The sequence below is a fragment of the Mizuhopecten yessoensis genome, unplaced genomic scaffold (assembly GCF_002113885.1).
Source record: "Mizuhopecten yessoensis strain PY_sf001 unplaced genomic scaffold, ASM211388v2 scaffold4033, whole genome shotgun sequence".
Lineage (NCBI taxonomy): Eukaryota > Metazoa > Mollusca > Bivalvia > Pectinida > Pectinidae > Mizuhopecten > Mizuhopecten yessoensis.
In genome coordinates, this window is record NW_018405342.1 from 2,168,330 (window position 1) to 2,184,681 (window position 16,352).

The 16,352-nt window shown below is 36.3% G+C and overlaps 1 protein-coding gene across 5 annotated transcripts in view; it reads right to left on the reverse strand.

Annotated features, from left to right (window-relative positions):
• Positions 1-14,918, reverse strand: part of LOC110448456 (DNA damage-regulated autophagy modulator protein 2-like) — a 32,573-nt gene extending 17,655 nt beyond the window's left edge. The window contains exons 1-2 of one of the 5 annotated variants that reach the window (XM_021494716.1): positions 10,965-11,167; positions 10,368-10,451 (exon numbers count right to left, since the gene is read on the reverse strand). The gene's annotated coding sequence lies outside the window, so the exon portion shown is untranslated. Of the gene's footprint in view, positions 1-1,973; positions 1,997-2,109; positions 3,033-10,367; positions 10,477-10,964; positions 11,168-14,862 lie in introns of those variants that run through there. The other 4 variants (XM_021494718.1, XM_021494717.1, XM_021494715.1 and 1 more) reach the window with 4 other exon arrangements.
• Positions 14,919-16,352: the final 1,434 nt, after the last annotated feature.

Consider the following 16,352-nt stretch of genomic DNA (forward strand, 5'->3'; position numbering starts at 1 on the left):
GATTTTATTTGGAAATAGACGTTGCTACAATTTGACATTTATATGACAAATTTACCGGTTCTCAAATTTTCTGAAATTTTCACTATCGTATCTCAACATAATGCACCAAATAATATTAAAAGATTTTTGGTGTACAAGAACCGGAAGTTGGTGTTTTACTTCCGTAAAACAATTGATGTAGCAAAAAAGTGTATGAAAATACCAACATTTTTAGAGTTTAAGATTTTATAACTTTTTTATTATGCAATGTTTTGTTACATATTTGAGTTCATAATTTGCAGCAGATCCTATTTTAAATAATATAATATTATTTGGTAGCGTAAAACATTGTTTTGATAGTTTTTTGGACAAAAAATGGAACCCTGTCGTACACCTTTGGAAGGCGGCACTAAATAGTTCATAGCACAGGCCCTGGGGACCTTTTTAATTTTTAAAAAATATCTCATGGGTCGTGTCTTAGGGAGCTACAAATATTACCCAGTAATGGTTAAATTGCTTTGTGGGCAAAATTATTTTGTTCCTGTAACAGGTCCTTTCGATTGCGCTTGTATCGTTAACTTGATAACGGGGCAGAGGATGCCGGTTATTAATATTTGTACTTTACCCACCCAGTTCTCAACCGGAAATATTATTTTAAGGAGGCAGTGCCAAAAAGGGAGCAAAGATATGAAAAAAAAAGAACAATCAGAATCCCCTCCCCCTAAAAAATCATAAAGCCATGATTTTGTTCAAAGCTTAATTTTGCCAGGAGTCGAACCTGGGACTTATGCTTTACCGAATGAGTGGGAGAGAAATCATTCCTAGACTCTGTTACATGCAATTGTGGCATTCAGATCAATATTGCTCTCTCTGAAGTCTATGTCCCCAAAAAGGACACAGACAAAAGTCTCGATTCTGAAGGACACCCACATTGGTCGCCTCTCGTTATTCACGGTGTGTATAATACAGCTGGCCAGTCTCAAACTTTAATAATGACATTTAAATCAGTAAATCTGTCATATACATGCGAGTCTGTCATCGTCCACGTTATCTAATATCTCACTGATGTCGGTTATAAACATTTTACAGCAAACGACATATGTACGTAGCCGGAGGGGAAAATCACAAGTCCACCTCGGTCAGCTTCACCCTCAAATATCCTATTTAACAGGTAGGTCAATGTTGTCATGACAATGTGTGACATTTTAGATACAAACTTACAACTTACAATATAAATACCAGAGTTGTAGCCGTAATATGTTCTCAATATACTATTATTCAGGTCTCATCTTTCCCGACACTAACTACCAACTTATGCAAACACATTCTCGCTGATAAACTATATTCCTGACCGCGCTTCCTAGAGGTCAACGTATTTAGTATTCCGTCTTGTCAACACATCATATCCCAGTTAAAATAAAGACACGTTTTTGTCAACACGTGTGTTCCTGCGTATACAATAATATACTTATACAATGGATAACCTAAACTGTATTCACACACAGGAGAATTTGGTGTAGTTCGTTTTGGACCTATCCACAAGGACCTGAGAATTTGTTACACTTTAGGGAATGCTTAGACCAGAGACGTATATATATATATACACACATCATCGACTGTGAAAATGGCGGAGCCATACTGTTTTGTACGATTAATTAACTCTATCATAAGGATATTTTTTCTGCTTTTATAATATATATATATATATATAACGCCTCTGCTAAGACCTTAAGTGGCATTGTTATTCCAAAGTTGAACTACACACCTAAAACGTCTCATATTACCCCCAAAAACATCCGTTCATGTCAACACATAGTTGAACTGTAACAAATTCCCAGATCCGGATAGATCTATCATGTTTTGTTGAGAATACCGTCACTGAGAGTTGATCGAAGCCCTTAAAAGGTGTTATGTTAACATACATCTGTATACATCATTATAGGTCAAAACATACCAAATATAACAAATTCTGAAGTCCCTGTGTGTTCACATACCTATACATTCGTCTGCTGGATAACCGAACTAATCGGTAGTGAATCGAAGCTGTCGTAAAACCAATCAATCAACAATGTTTTCACCGATTACATTCAGAATAATAAAGCATGCACAGCGACAGTGCGACTGACTCACCTGTTCCTGTACATCTACCTGAACCTGTTGATCACGAAACACATCTGTACAACGGAACACCACAGAAGGTAATGTCACTTTCTCCCGGATATTATTAGCTGTTCATTTCCTGGGTTTTCAATAACACAAATAAAAACATAACATCCTTTGCGTCATTCATACAAATATACTAGTACAAGAAGTGGACATTTACGTCTGAGTCTAAGGGCGCACATGTGCAAATAACACGTACATTGTATATATATACACCTACACATGTACCGTTAACGTTGTCTGGTCGCGACTAAAGCATCGTCATCTTCATTTCCCCTCTAACATACGGTTAACACTCACAGCATACCAGGAACCAACCCTACTGAGCACGTCCACCATACACACTCCTATTGGGTCTTTCAGTAACAAATATTTCCTTTCATCTATAGCCCCAGTCAAATACACGACTATATTTAGTAATTTCAGGAAATGAACAAACAAATATAAAAGGAATTCAGTTAGCGGAAAATTATTCAGGCAAAGCTTCCGAGAATCGTTCCAACTGTGCTGTTCGGTTTAGCGTGGGGTCAATTATTGCCATCGATACCTCTCTCATTTTACCAACCACGGGGCACCATCTGTAATTAACTCTATCATTCGAAATCCCCATCTGGAATATTTAGTAATCTTCCATTTCACTGGAATCGTACAAAACAGTATGGCTGCGCCATTTTCACAGTCGATAAATGGCCGTAATCTCGGCGTGTTTATAGGAAACGGTGTTGTCTGACGAGGTGCCCACTTATCAAACAGATCATCTGCTCTTTATCAAAGATCGGAATCCCAATGACGCTTCGTGATGTAGTCATTATAAAGACATTCCGACTGCCTTATTTATATTCATACACACTGTTTGTGTAGAAACATCCGGCTTCGAGCTCGCCTTTATCTAAGACAAAACATACTAGTTCCGATATTATAGTTTGATAAAATAAAAAATAAATCATATATTTTTATATTTCAAGTTCAGTTCCCTGATGAACTGTATTGTTTACGAGAATACAACAAATGTCATTGTCAATGATGACCATTCTATCAAACTCAAAATACTAAGCAAGTAATTGTTACTATACATTCAACGGTTAAAGTGACTTAATTTTCCAGAGAATATGAAAGATATAAAAAGTTGCGTTTTGTCTTCACACAGGCACATGAGATGCGATGCTCTACCGCTAAATAGACGAAATGAGTGTTTTTGTTTGGAACATCAGGCGTGTATACCGGGTTTCGGTACTTATTGACCAGTTATAGGATTCAAAAAATTAAAAATCCTTCTGGAGTGGCGTACGTAAAACATCCTGTACTGTTTCGGAGGAAAGCGGATAGTATCCGTTGAATTATTGCTAACACATCTGTCATCTTGACACTCAATGTACCAGGTACATCTCACCACAGACACTACTGAGGACTGTCCGACATCACTTCAAGTCCGGGTTTACTTCCGGTTCGGTGTATTTACGGAGCGTGTGAAATAATTTCCCTAAAACATTGCATTTGTCATTATGAAAACAACTAGGCAGAGTAACACCACAAACAACCTATAAGTATGTCTCGTGACCATGTAACTTCACTCGTCAGATATTTTGTCAAAATCACGGTAGGCCTATCAGAAATAGTTTAGAATGTGTTTTTCACTTGTCATTTACATTTGTATTCATAGGACATCTAATTCACAAACTATTTGATCGTCAGTAATGTTCACTGCACGTGACTGTTACCAGGCTACCAAAGTAACCAGGCCATCTTTTGTGAATGCGTTTCGTGTTATTTGTACAGCTGTTTTTACATGTATACAACTTTTGACTGATGACTATAGATAATGGCTCCTAAATTGCCTCAAATTGGTTTGGTCCTCTTTAGACTCCGTCGTTACCTGGGAGGGGAAAAACTCTCAAATTAGCTAGTGCCTCTTTAGACCCCGTCGTCACCAGGGAGATGAATTCAATTTTGTACAGGATCATACATTGTGACATAATATACACATTTATTTTGATGCTGTGTCAGATCCAACGTAGTGGTGAGGAAGTTGCGAACATGTGTTAATGCCTATAGAAAGGGAGAAGGGATTTAGCGTGCGTGAAAATGCGCGCGAATGTGTTGTGGCGAGGAGTAGGATTACAGATTAGGAGCCCTATATATCTACGACCCATTACTTTTCAACCTAATCGAGTTAATTAATTTTCTTGCATCTTATATCAAAATACATTATACACAGAATCACGTTCAGGTTTAAAAGAGTAAAATATGTAAAGATTTCCATAGATCTAGATTAACGTTTCTGTTGTAAGTTACTACAGTCTAGTCAGCAATTAAGATGCGTGGCGTGTTTTCCAGTACAAACAAAACTATAAATACCACGAGGTAGCTTTAACACAACAGTATTTTATCATAAATAACTTACAAAGTTACAAAGCGTACCTGTCATTGCTAAACTAAAAATAACTGCAGGCATTGTGGTTATGCATGCTTGATTATGATTCATTCTTAAAGCAGAAAATTGCAGTTTTTAACAGGCAATCGTATAACTTTCATTTTAAGTCACAAGACATAATTTTCCGTATAAATCAACCGGAAACGATCTTATCCCAGGCAACAAATTACACTACAAGGTTGAGATTTATGCCACGCCCCGTGTCCCAGGCACCCTGCTGCTAAACAGCTATGTATATATCGTTACCAAATTGTAATGAAATGCAGGTAAAACTTACAACATAATATAATTATACCAGATATATAATTATCAGAAATAGAAATTCTTTATACAAAACGGGGGTAGGAATTATTCACACAACGATGGAAGGTTTAATGTGCAATAAAGTAATTTTATGTATAATGTACATTATGCAAAAACACAAAATGTCAACCCGAATCCGGATGATATAGGGGTCGGCTGGCATTATACTTTCATCGTGTCGACAAGTATATACGTTTTCTTATTGTCTTGACACAGAATATTCAGTGACTTGAGAAGTGGGGTCGACGATAGGCCAGGGGGTCGGAACATACGTGTTTACATTTCTGAGGAACAGTTGTGTGTGTACTATGATACTATAATATTGACTCTTAGCTCGAAAACGTCGGCAGCTATAAACTGATCCACCTTTTGGTCATCTCTGCCTTGATAGATGACCCCGATGTACATCGTTTTTAGCATTGAATACGTATCAAAGTGTTATATTTTTGTAGAAGCTACAATAAACATCTGTCACACCATGAAATTAATGTGTGAGCGATCGCCAGTCTGGTGTTCAGCCGCCGTATACAAAGTTATAGCACGGACTTAGATAGCAAATCAAATTCCGTGGTTTTAGCTAGTGTAGTATATAAAAGGTTCATTTATCTACATATTTAAGGCTGTATCCTATATTTCACAGTCTGAGTCAAATATGTATTTATTTTCATTTCCAAAAAGACTTTCAATCTAGGACAACATCTCCAATATCATGTATGAATGTTAATTTGGAATTAGTTAATACAGTGGCAGTACATTTAAAATGTACCCACTAACATTTGCATAATATGGTACCCTACTTTATTTTTTCAATGAAGGCCACTTTAACGCAAATCAAAAGTAAGGTGTACAATCAAAACCGTTACGGCGTCAACAAGCCGTGTTCAAAAAGAACACGCCCAGGAAACTGTCATTCAATGCAAAGAAGTGCCTTTATGTAGATAGTTTTATTTGAGCATTTAAACTGTTTAAAGGGGCATCACGCTGAAGAAACTATTTTTGTGTCTTTCTTTTCAAATACTACATAAACATAACAAGTGAGACTCCGTATGGAAAATAACCATCGGATTTGGCTGAAATAGATTTATAAAAATGATTAAATCTAAGATAATCATCGGTATTTCTACCTGTCTGGCCAACGTTTTTGTTCAGGGATTTCCCTCTACCAGCGCATGCGCATTGCACACCATTTCTTTGTAAACAAAATGACTGGCCGTGTGAAGTAAGCCAAAGAAAAGTGTTGTACCGTGTCAGCTACGAAGCGAAAAGTTGCCAGATGGTCAAAAGTACGCTACGGAATCACTATTACAGGTGGGAAGTTTTGCGAAAGGAAGGGATAAGTGACTGGTTAGTTTGATTTTGTCATGAGGCTCCCCAATTAAGGGTTAACTGTTGTGATAGCCACGGCGTATTCTGTCTCTGTCGATACTTGTGATCGAGGTCAAATGAGATACGTGCGCTTTTAGATTTACATAACTTATGATATTACCGGGTTCAGTAAAATGGTATGATTTAATTATATTGCTGAATTAAACGATTTTGTTTGTGTTTTTACATACAAGATTTAAATTAGTACTAATATGAATCTGGCGCGCCGACGCAATATATATAAAAAAAAATCTCTCGTCGTCAGAAAGCTACATTATCGCAGCTAGATTAAAAACGTCAAAATGACGGGCCAGGATAAATAACTGATCAGGAAGGAGTACCTACTTCTAGTAAATAGGATCGCGTAGCATTTTTTTTTTTTTTAATCGTAATTTTTCAACAGTACATGTTTTCATATGTTGTTGACTTAGAATGTATGATCATGTAACAACCTTTTCTCTATAAAGAATTAATTTTCAACTTCAGATAGAATCGGAATACGTATTGAAAACAGGGGAAGAAACATTTGTTTACGTCGTAAAAATGACGCGTGCTGCCGATAACTACGACTTCTGTTTCGGATAAAAATGAAATGATTAAAGAAAAGTTGTCTCAACATAAAAAAAAGGTCCATTGACAAGAATGTTTTAATCTATGAAAAGTATTGAACAAATATAATTATCAAGTATCTCAACACGTCCCATATTTGACACATATTCTACATGTACACGTAGTGGTTTTGCCATACAGTTTAGTGTGTGTGATGGCTAATATGACTTACTAAGTGTTAGCGTATGGAGACAGTGAAAGTGGGATAAAGGTATATATATAAATTTATACGCATGGTATAGAAAAAAATTACCAAAGATATTGAGTTGTACAATTTTATAAAAAATCACAAACGTTTCTCTTTTTNGAACGAGTATATTAATTTCATATGAAATTAATATACGAGTTCAATAAATTCAATATAACATGAACACGAGTGTTAGATTCTATTTATTATATAATTCGAGAAACCTACCTACATAAGTGGTTTCAATACTAACGTCTCTATATGCAATGACGACGAGAAAGGACGCATCACATATACTAATTTGAGAGCATGTTCCGCTAACAAAAGTAGTCCGCAGAATTTTATCAGAATAATAAATGGCCAACAGTTTTACTTTTAACGATCATTTTAATTGTGATAACAATTGAAATAATAAAAGTTTACAAAATATGACTTCTTTTTTTTCGCTTCGGAAAAAAACTGTTTTTTATAGTAGTAGTAGTAGTGCGTAGGAATACGACCTAGTTCCCACGGTGTCGCGCGCTCATTTGCATCTTTATTGCACACGTTCAATATCAATTTTATTGCACCCCTTTATTGCACTGCAGAAGCCTTATATTATATAATAAATATTTATATATATATACTTTATGTTTATGCCTATTATCATTGTTGACATTTATATGTAAATGTATGACGGCCGAAGGCTGTGATAAATTGTAAAAACATGAGCCCCATCCCATGTTCAATTTAATTTGCAACACAAATGTTTAAAGCTAAATAAATTTAAATTCTGAAAATTGGCAAGTGTGCAATTAACTTATGATGATGAATAACTACTTTTCAATAGGTTTTAATACGGACTTAGAAATCATATTACTTGGTTTCGTACTGCGGTAAGAAGTTGCAGTTGCCTGACGCCCCTCTCTGGGGGCCCCTTTGGAAACCGTTTCCTGCCTAGTCAGGTGACGTTATCGGCGCTATTTTTAACAGGGCTTTCCCGAACAGTTCAAGTGGTGGTAACATGAGTGGAAGTGCATACAATACATACATTCATTAAACAAAATATCGCTTTTCACATGATGTCCCTTTAAGCTTTATTGGCTGCTGATTGTCGTTATATGAACTATTTGAAGATAAGAATAATTACCAAAACAAGACTTTCCTGATTTGCGTACCGTGCCACGCGCCCGAAATATGATATTGTGATAAAAATGTAAAGTGGATGGTATCTTTTTATGAAAAATGAACAAACATTTTTGGAACTGATAGTATGGTATTGTATGAAGAACATTGATATTTATCTAAAAAGTGTCCCGATTTGGGTACAGTGACGTTAGATAACCTGTGTGCCGATAGTACATTGTGTACCCACGGATGTCAGCTGCAGTGTATACTCTAGATGGAGCGTATCCATGGAGATAATTCCCCGGAAAATGATATCCAATTGTTTTCGTTTTTATTAAGTTTTTGTTCAATATTGAATAAATATTGCAATTACAATTGAAACCGTCTAGTTTTATCAAGACAGGAAATACTTATACCGGCAGATATAAGCTGCCGGTATAAAAAAAATCATGCAATTTTTGTATATATATACGCAATCACAGGGTCTTGACACGTTCCTATAACCCAGCATGAAAAGATTTTTTCAGTCTGGGTCATAGGAACGTGTCAAGTCCCTGTGTACGCTATGCTCAACGAAACAGTCCAATATGGCAATTGATTTATAAAGATATATATGTATGTCGTTTGAAATATTTACAAATATATTAACACGTATACATTTGCATGTAAACGTTAGATCTTGCACCGTTCTATGATTTTACTTTTCAGTGCAGCGGCCGGTATGGACAGCCTTCAAGTATTTGTAATGTTCTTCTTTTTACCCTCTTGTAATCATTAATACCATTATAGTTCACGAAAATGTGGATAAGTACATATTCAACGAAACATTCAAGTCATTACACATGGTTTGAAACATGTACATGCAATGTAAACTTTACATTTCCATATACGTGTATGCGTAATATTAGGTTGACAATGCGCGCAAACAACAAGTCTACAATGTTGTACACTGCTTCTGAAAACAAGGCGACACCGACCTCAAACGTTCTATCAACCAATCGACGAACCAGATTTCAGTGAGTGACACGCTGAAACAACCGTTCGGTTTGTAGGCGTGTTCTTTTTGAACACGGCTTGTTGACACCGTAACGATTTTGATTGTAAGGTAGCAGATTACCTTAAAGGGGAAAATGTCATATTTGCTAAAATGGCATACACATGTTTAAAATACCTTCTAATGAAACATACAGATTCAAATTTTACTGAAATTCACTCCCTAAGAGTAAAAATTATAATTATATCAGAGACGTATATAACCCATGTGTTATATACGTCTCTGATTATATTAAAGAAATCCTAAATCGTCACCTGACAGTCTAAAACTCTCAATTGACCAAGATCAGTGATGTAATTTTACCGCATGCGCGTCATCAACAAGGCCAAATGTAATCATCGCGGCGAAAGAAAAAGATGCACGCAAAAGTCATGACAGGCACGAAGTATCAATACCGTTATATATAATAACAACATATAGGTAGGAATATTACACTTGCATCATACATGACCTTTAAAAAACAATTATTTACGTATAGTTTTGCTGTCTTGTCCGCTAGTTGAGTCCGACATGGCTGATAGACGGCGTGCTATTGATCTTCACTGCCTCACTTTCGAAACAACCACGTGACATATATAAATAGATCTGCGCTAAATTTACGCGGGGCTTCCCCGATATTTCAGTGGTCAAAACTGGACATTGCAGGCAGAACTCGACCATCATATTGCCGTGGTATAACTTTTGGAAGGCCAGAGATCGCATTTAGACCCATTTATTTTGTATTTTTTCCCCCGACCAGCCCCTTTAAGATAACCTACATAACATCATGGATTTAGGAATATCATATGTGAAACTTTAGCATGAAAGTGTTGACTATTTAATTGTTCACATCAAGAAAGCACGAAGGACGTCTATACTAGGTGTATAACAGGTATGAAATTCTCCTCGCTGTTCTGTTTATTATGCTTGAATAATTTTTATTGTAGATTTGTTTTGTTACTGAAGTAATAATCAAAATAAATTTGAAAGTGTGATAAATATTGAAAAACTTGATTTTATCAAGAATGCGCTCATCATTGAAAAACTATTTCTGTCACCCTATATTTTACGTATATCTCGTCCTTCCTATCCAGAGTCTGAGACTACACCCTCATACACAATCATAATCATAACCCCAACAGAAGTTACGTACACACATTCACACGTGTACATATACTAAATATACATACCTCGTACTGTACATATATCCACATCTGGCCAGTCACGTGTATTCCTGTTAGGCAAGCCAGACCATACACAACATATACAAATCGCTAAAATAGAGCAGGTCAAAGATCAAATTTGGTCTTAGTACGTCGATTGCTGTGAAAATAATACATACACTACTTAAGGTCAAAAGATTTTCCCTTAAGGCTATACGATTTCAAGGCGTAATAGCTTTGTATACATGTCACTTATAACAAGGAGGGGTTTTATTGTGAGTCTATATTTATTAAAACATTAGACTACAGGTATGTGTTACAAGTGTTTTTCGTCATAGAAGTAGGTGTCATTGTTATAAGTGACATGTATACACAGCTATTTCGCCTTTGTTCAAATCTTTTGACCTGAGGTGAAATGGTACAGCCTTAAGGGAAAATCATTTTAAAATAAGCTTCAATTGCTTCAATGGCAAACAGTTTTGCCCTAAGGTCAAATAATTTTCCATGAAGTATAAAAATAAAATCGGTCATATAATGACAAGAAACGATTATTTGTCATTGTGTTAATTGTTTAACGTTAAGTAGGAGAACATTTAGGTGATACTTAATGTTAAAACTTTTTACCTTTAGGGCAAATCTTTTACAGGATGGTGTGTCGATCACAACACTACAAGGTCAAGCTAACCCTCGGTTACAATGGCGGGTTTGTTCGCCTACAGTGACAAACATCTTCCCTAATCTATCACGTGTCCTGGTTATGGGGAAAGGCCAGTCGTTTAAGTATATGCTACCTTACTGTGACACGTGTCTTCTTTTCGAAATAGTTCTGCTTTGAAAATATAAAAGGTGATATATTTAAATCGTATATAATAACGCGTGCATTCGTATCGCTCAAGCAATTCAAGTATTCGATAAAATCTATGGGAGATAACTCAAACACAAACATCCCATTAAACGGTAGCCAATATCCCCAGTGCTAGGGATTTTACTTTAATGTTAAACGCAACTATGTCCCTAAACCAAGGACGATAACCTTTACACAAAAAGCAGCACAATGCAGCGATTTTTATGATCGAATTGAAATAACTGAGAAAAATGCAACACAACGTGCAATTTTTATTTTATTTAAGGGAGATAACTTAAAAACACGCAGCATTTGGTTGCTATGTTCATTATGTAAGGGGGTAACTAACACGAAGCGCGGCACGAGTATGCATCTGTCCTTCATATAAGGGTGATAACTTAGCAAAAAAAAAAACGCATCACAAGAAAACATATGTCCTTATTGTAAGGAGGATAAACACAGCGCAAGACATCTTCGCTAGCCAAGGGTTGATCCGGTGCGATGTACTCACTGAGTAGGTACATCGTACCGGATCAACCCTTGGCTAGCGAAGATGAGCGCAAGATAGCACACGTCTTTGATACAAGGGAGATAACTGAAACACAAAACGCAAGACATGGTAGCATATGTCCTTAAAATAAGGTAGATAACTTACCTCATACTTAGCGCAGAGTAGCAAATGTCCTTTATGCAAAGAGTGTTACAGACAATATCTCAAGCTTAGAATATCTTTTGTTCATGAAAAAGTAGTAAGAGAATTGATAATATTAAACATTTTTCACCAGCCATCTGGTAACTGTCAAACAGAATTCGTGCAAATTGCTTCAACGACTAAGAAACACTATTTAATATGATTTTATCCAAATTTACCTACTTACATTTATCAACCAAGGAACAATTTAAACCAACCCTAGTTAAATGACCTACTCTAATGTTATACAAAGCATTCCAACAAACACTTTTTGTGTTTTCATTCCTGTTCCTACACAAACATTTGTTCTTTTTCTTTATATATCAGTTCGTGACCCTGACTGACCCCAAAGCGTCATAAAATGACGTCAGGAACAATAACTGACCTCGAAAGGTCACTACAGTTCCCTCGCCAGTCTGCGCGTGTAAGCGATCCAGACCCGTGGGTAGGATATAATTTTCCAGCACCGCCGGAAATGCGGATACCTCGGTCTAATATGCAAAAAAAGTAATTCAAACGCTACCTTATCCCTACCTCACATCAGGGACGGATGCTATTAGTACAGACGCACATTACATATATACTGTATATTAATTACAATGAAAACATTTATGAAAACCACTGAATCAAACTATCATTTCTACGTTCATAATATCTGGATCAAATATTTTTATTTCGGTTACTTCAGCTTTTCTCACCACTGAAAAACCTAGCACGTTCATTAATGATCATAGGTCTTTATAGGACGTACCACACAAAACCAAAACACACTCAAATGTTGCTATGACTACACGACTGAAAATGTTATGAGTGACAAAGCGACGGTTCGACACTGAGTCACATGGTTTCAGTGACAAAATAGCAAAAATGCATGTCAGCTACAACGAAATGGAAAAACCTAATTACGTTCATTTGTTACAAGTTCAAACCACATCATTTGTTTACCGTCCGACGTTATAGTATATTATCATAAAGAATTTTATGATAATAGTATCTAATTTCGTTCAGTAACAATTTCATACCCAAAAGCTATTTAATTACATTTGTACCATTTAAGAAAACCTCTATGTGTAAATGTAGCTTCTTTGATTCATTGTCGTCAGATTAACTCATGTAATATTGGTGTCCATCTTATACATTATACCTTTCAAGTCAATTATGTTACGTAATGAGATTAACTGGTCTTACCAAGTATGACACTTAAGTCTCGGACAAAGGACTGGCTAATTGACTTACCTGTTCGGGTACTCACCAGTCAGAATAGAGAGATAAGTGACAGCTGTCGATCAAATTAACTTTATTGTGTTAATTGTCAATGTATCACGGTTCTAAATGTTTGGTAATCAGTTTTAGGAGCTAGGCATCGGACTGTACGGGTGTGTTTTTGGATACTCCAGAAATCACCCACCGACCTAGAGTAAGTTATTTTAATAAATTTATATTTGGATCATACAACATCTCCAGAACTTTTACTTTTCAAACTGTATAACAATACACCACAAAAGTGTTGTTATAATATCGTGAGGGTCATCTCTTTCAAAGTCATGTTAGGTTACTAAATGTATAATATAAAGCTATTCAAATTGCATGTTTTGTATATAAATATCTGATAATAAAACAATAATTGTGTACTTCCTTTCTACAGGGGATTATTTTGAAGATTATACAAAACAAATTACATTGTCATCCGATAAGGTTTAATTCGAGCTCGGTCGAATTTTGAAATTTTATATATTTTGATTTTAAATCATTTTCAACGGATTGTTTTTACCATTACAACATGCAACAAGCTACATTCTACTCACGTTATCGATGGCTTCTTCCAATGTAAGCTATTGTCTTTAGCAGTAATGATGCTGTATGCATAAACTTTATTTATCTTATCTTACAACAATTATGAAACATATATTTTAAATTATATTAACCACTCTTGTTGACCCGGATGTTAGCGCGGGGGGGGGGGGGGTCTTATTGTGGGAGGAAACCGGAGTACCCGGAGGAGACCCACGTTTACGGGCGGGTGACCCCTTACCTTTTCACGTCCGATCGGGGAATCGAACCCCGGCCGCCTTGGCGAAAGGCAAGTGCGCTATCAATGAGGCTGTGCTTTTATAACTTCTGTCCTCAAATGAATTGAATACCTACATCCTTAAAAAACGAACCATTTTTACTGCTTGGCCTACTTTAATAACATCCACTTAATTCGTTGGTCAGTGAACGACAGAAATAAGATAAAGTGAAGAACACACTATTTGTCTTTTGACGACTGGATTTAGAAATGTTTACTTTCAGCTAGATACACTGACACAGGGTCTAGTGATATACATCCGGGGCCCACACGTCACAAGGCCCTCCCGTAATACAGTACTTAGAATGAATGTAAACTGTATGTTAAATCACGGAATCAGATAAGATCTAAGTTCATGGTTTAATAAGCATTCACTGTCTTTCAATGGGGGAGCCACGAATATGTGTTTCCCTCATGTAAAGATAACGCACCCTAAAGCTTGCTCGTCATAGTCTGGTGTAAGTCATTTTCCCCTACGACCTGCAGGGACCACAGGTCCTGGTAATATCTTTTTATGCAAGTTTTACTAGTTAGCTTTGTGTCTACATACAATGTCGAAACCCAGAGAACTGTGACAAGTCCCTGTGACAGGAATATCTCCTGAAAGTAGTAAACAAGAAAATAACCTGATGTTTTGTTATTATCCCTGCAGTATTTTTTTTCTTCTAATTTGATATGAACTTTAACAGGAATGTCTCGACGCGTGGAGTTGGTTACTCGCCGGATATCAATATCAATATGCTACCGCACTCCTAAGTCTCATGTACATACAGTTTATATAGATATTTCTTCCATTTGAAATATCTTTATTGACAATACTTTGATCAGTATCAATATAACCGATGGCTTCAGTGTTAACGCGGTGATAAATATATACGTAATATTAATGCTATCTATAGTGTATTATTGATACACTTACCTTGAAGCGCGGTCGCTGCTTTACACAATAGCTGTTTCAACGTTTCCCGTTATAACGTATAAACTGGGATTTTCCATCTATTTATAGAAACTTGCTCTCACTCTTTAATATTGAATTGTGCATTCCGTATTTATAGGTGACACGAGGTCGTTGTTCATCTATGCGCTGTTAGCGATACCGCAGTAGTGTGTTTTGTATGTAAATTTCCATTTAGAGTGCTGTAGCATTTCCGTAGCACTTATTTGTCGTGCGTCGAATGTAGGACAGCGAACGTAAGCTCACTGTTTGGAGCTAGCTCTCGTCTTGTCGCCAGGTACGGGATAAACATATTAATAATATACAATACCTATGTACATCACCGTCAGTCGATATGCCTTTAATTATTTCCGGTAATGCTGCTTTCCCTAGAACACACTCTACGTAATCTGTATAAGAAAGCTTATTAAAAGGGGTAAGGGGTAAGGGTAATTAAAAATTACAACTGCTATTTATAAAGACAGGCACGTATGGGAAATATTTTTCATCAACGCGCCATATTTGGGATCATTGTATAATTGTATGGCAATATCACGATATAAAGCTGCTAGCTTCAAGTAGCCATACTATGACTTCATAATCTCAGCATTGGGTTTACCACCGACACTCCCTGAAAAGAGTGACATTGTTAAAAAAGACTTTGATCTGAATTAACTGAGTGTTAATAAATTGTTTTATCTTTTATGATATTAAGATATTCCTTAAAATGGTAAAGATGGACGTGAGGTACTAACGCGCGCTTTGTGAAATGTAGTTTCCATTTGACATTCATGTTGACCTAACAGTAAATTCACTATTGGTGTGCGTAATAGTTACTGTAGTAATTGAATGTAGGCCCAGACTTTATCGCTGTTCTACTATGTTGTCGTGACCAGTCTTGTCATCAACCATTATCGATTGGAAATTACCATCTATAAATAGGCATTGCGTAAAGATAGGAATTTCCATTCTATTAATAGCTCGTGTTCAATAGCAGTCCATTCCATCATCATACTGCTATTTTTCAAACGACTATGTTCGTCTTTCGGAATAACCAGAGCCTTGTTATCCTCACCAGCATTTTGTTATACAGGATAAGGTAGCGGACCCAAACTGAATTCTTAAAATCAGCTCAACTATAACACTACGTCTTGCATTGCATCGAAATTTAACGACTTTTCCTGTAACACTGTAAACTAATATTTTATCATTTGAATTAAATATTGTGCTGCATAATGTTCAGTTACACTTGAATTCAGGGTCCCTGTCTGGCTGCGGGCAAAGCACTAGATAATTCCACTGTATATAAATATATTGCTTTTCTCTCATTTCCGTATTTGTAAGATAGATCTTTCTCTCTTACTTGTCCAAGAAAAACAGGAATTGACCCGTGAAAAGATAAACTTGCTTTCCTAGGGGGAACGAGAGGACGTGTCTCGATGTGTGTTGTTTAAGGTTCATGTGTGTATGTGTGC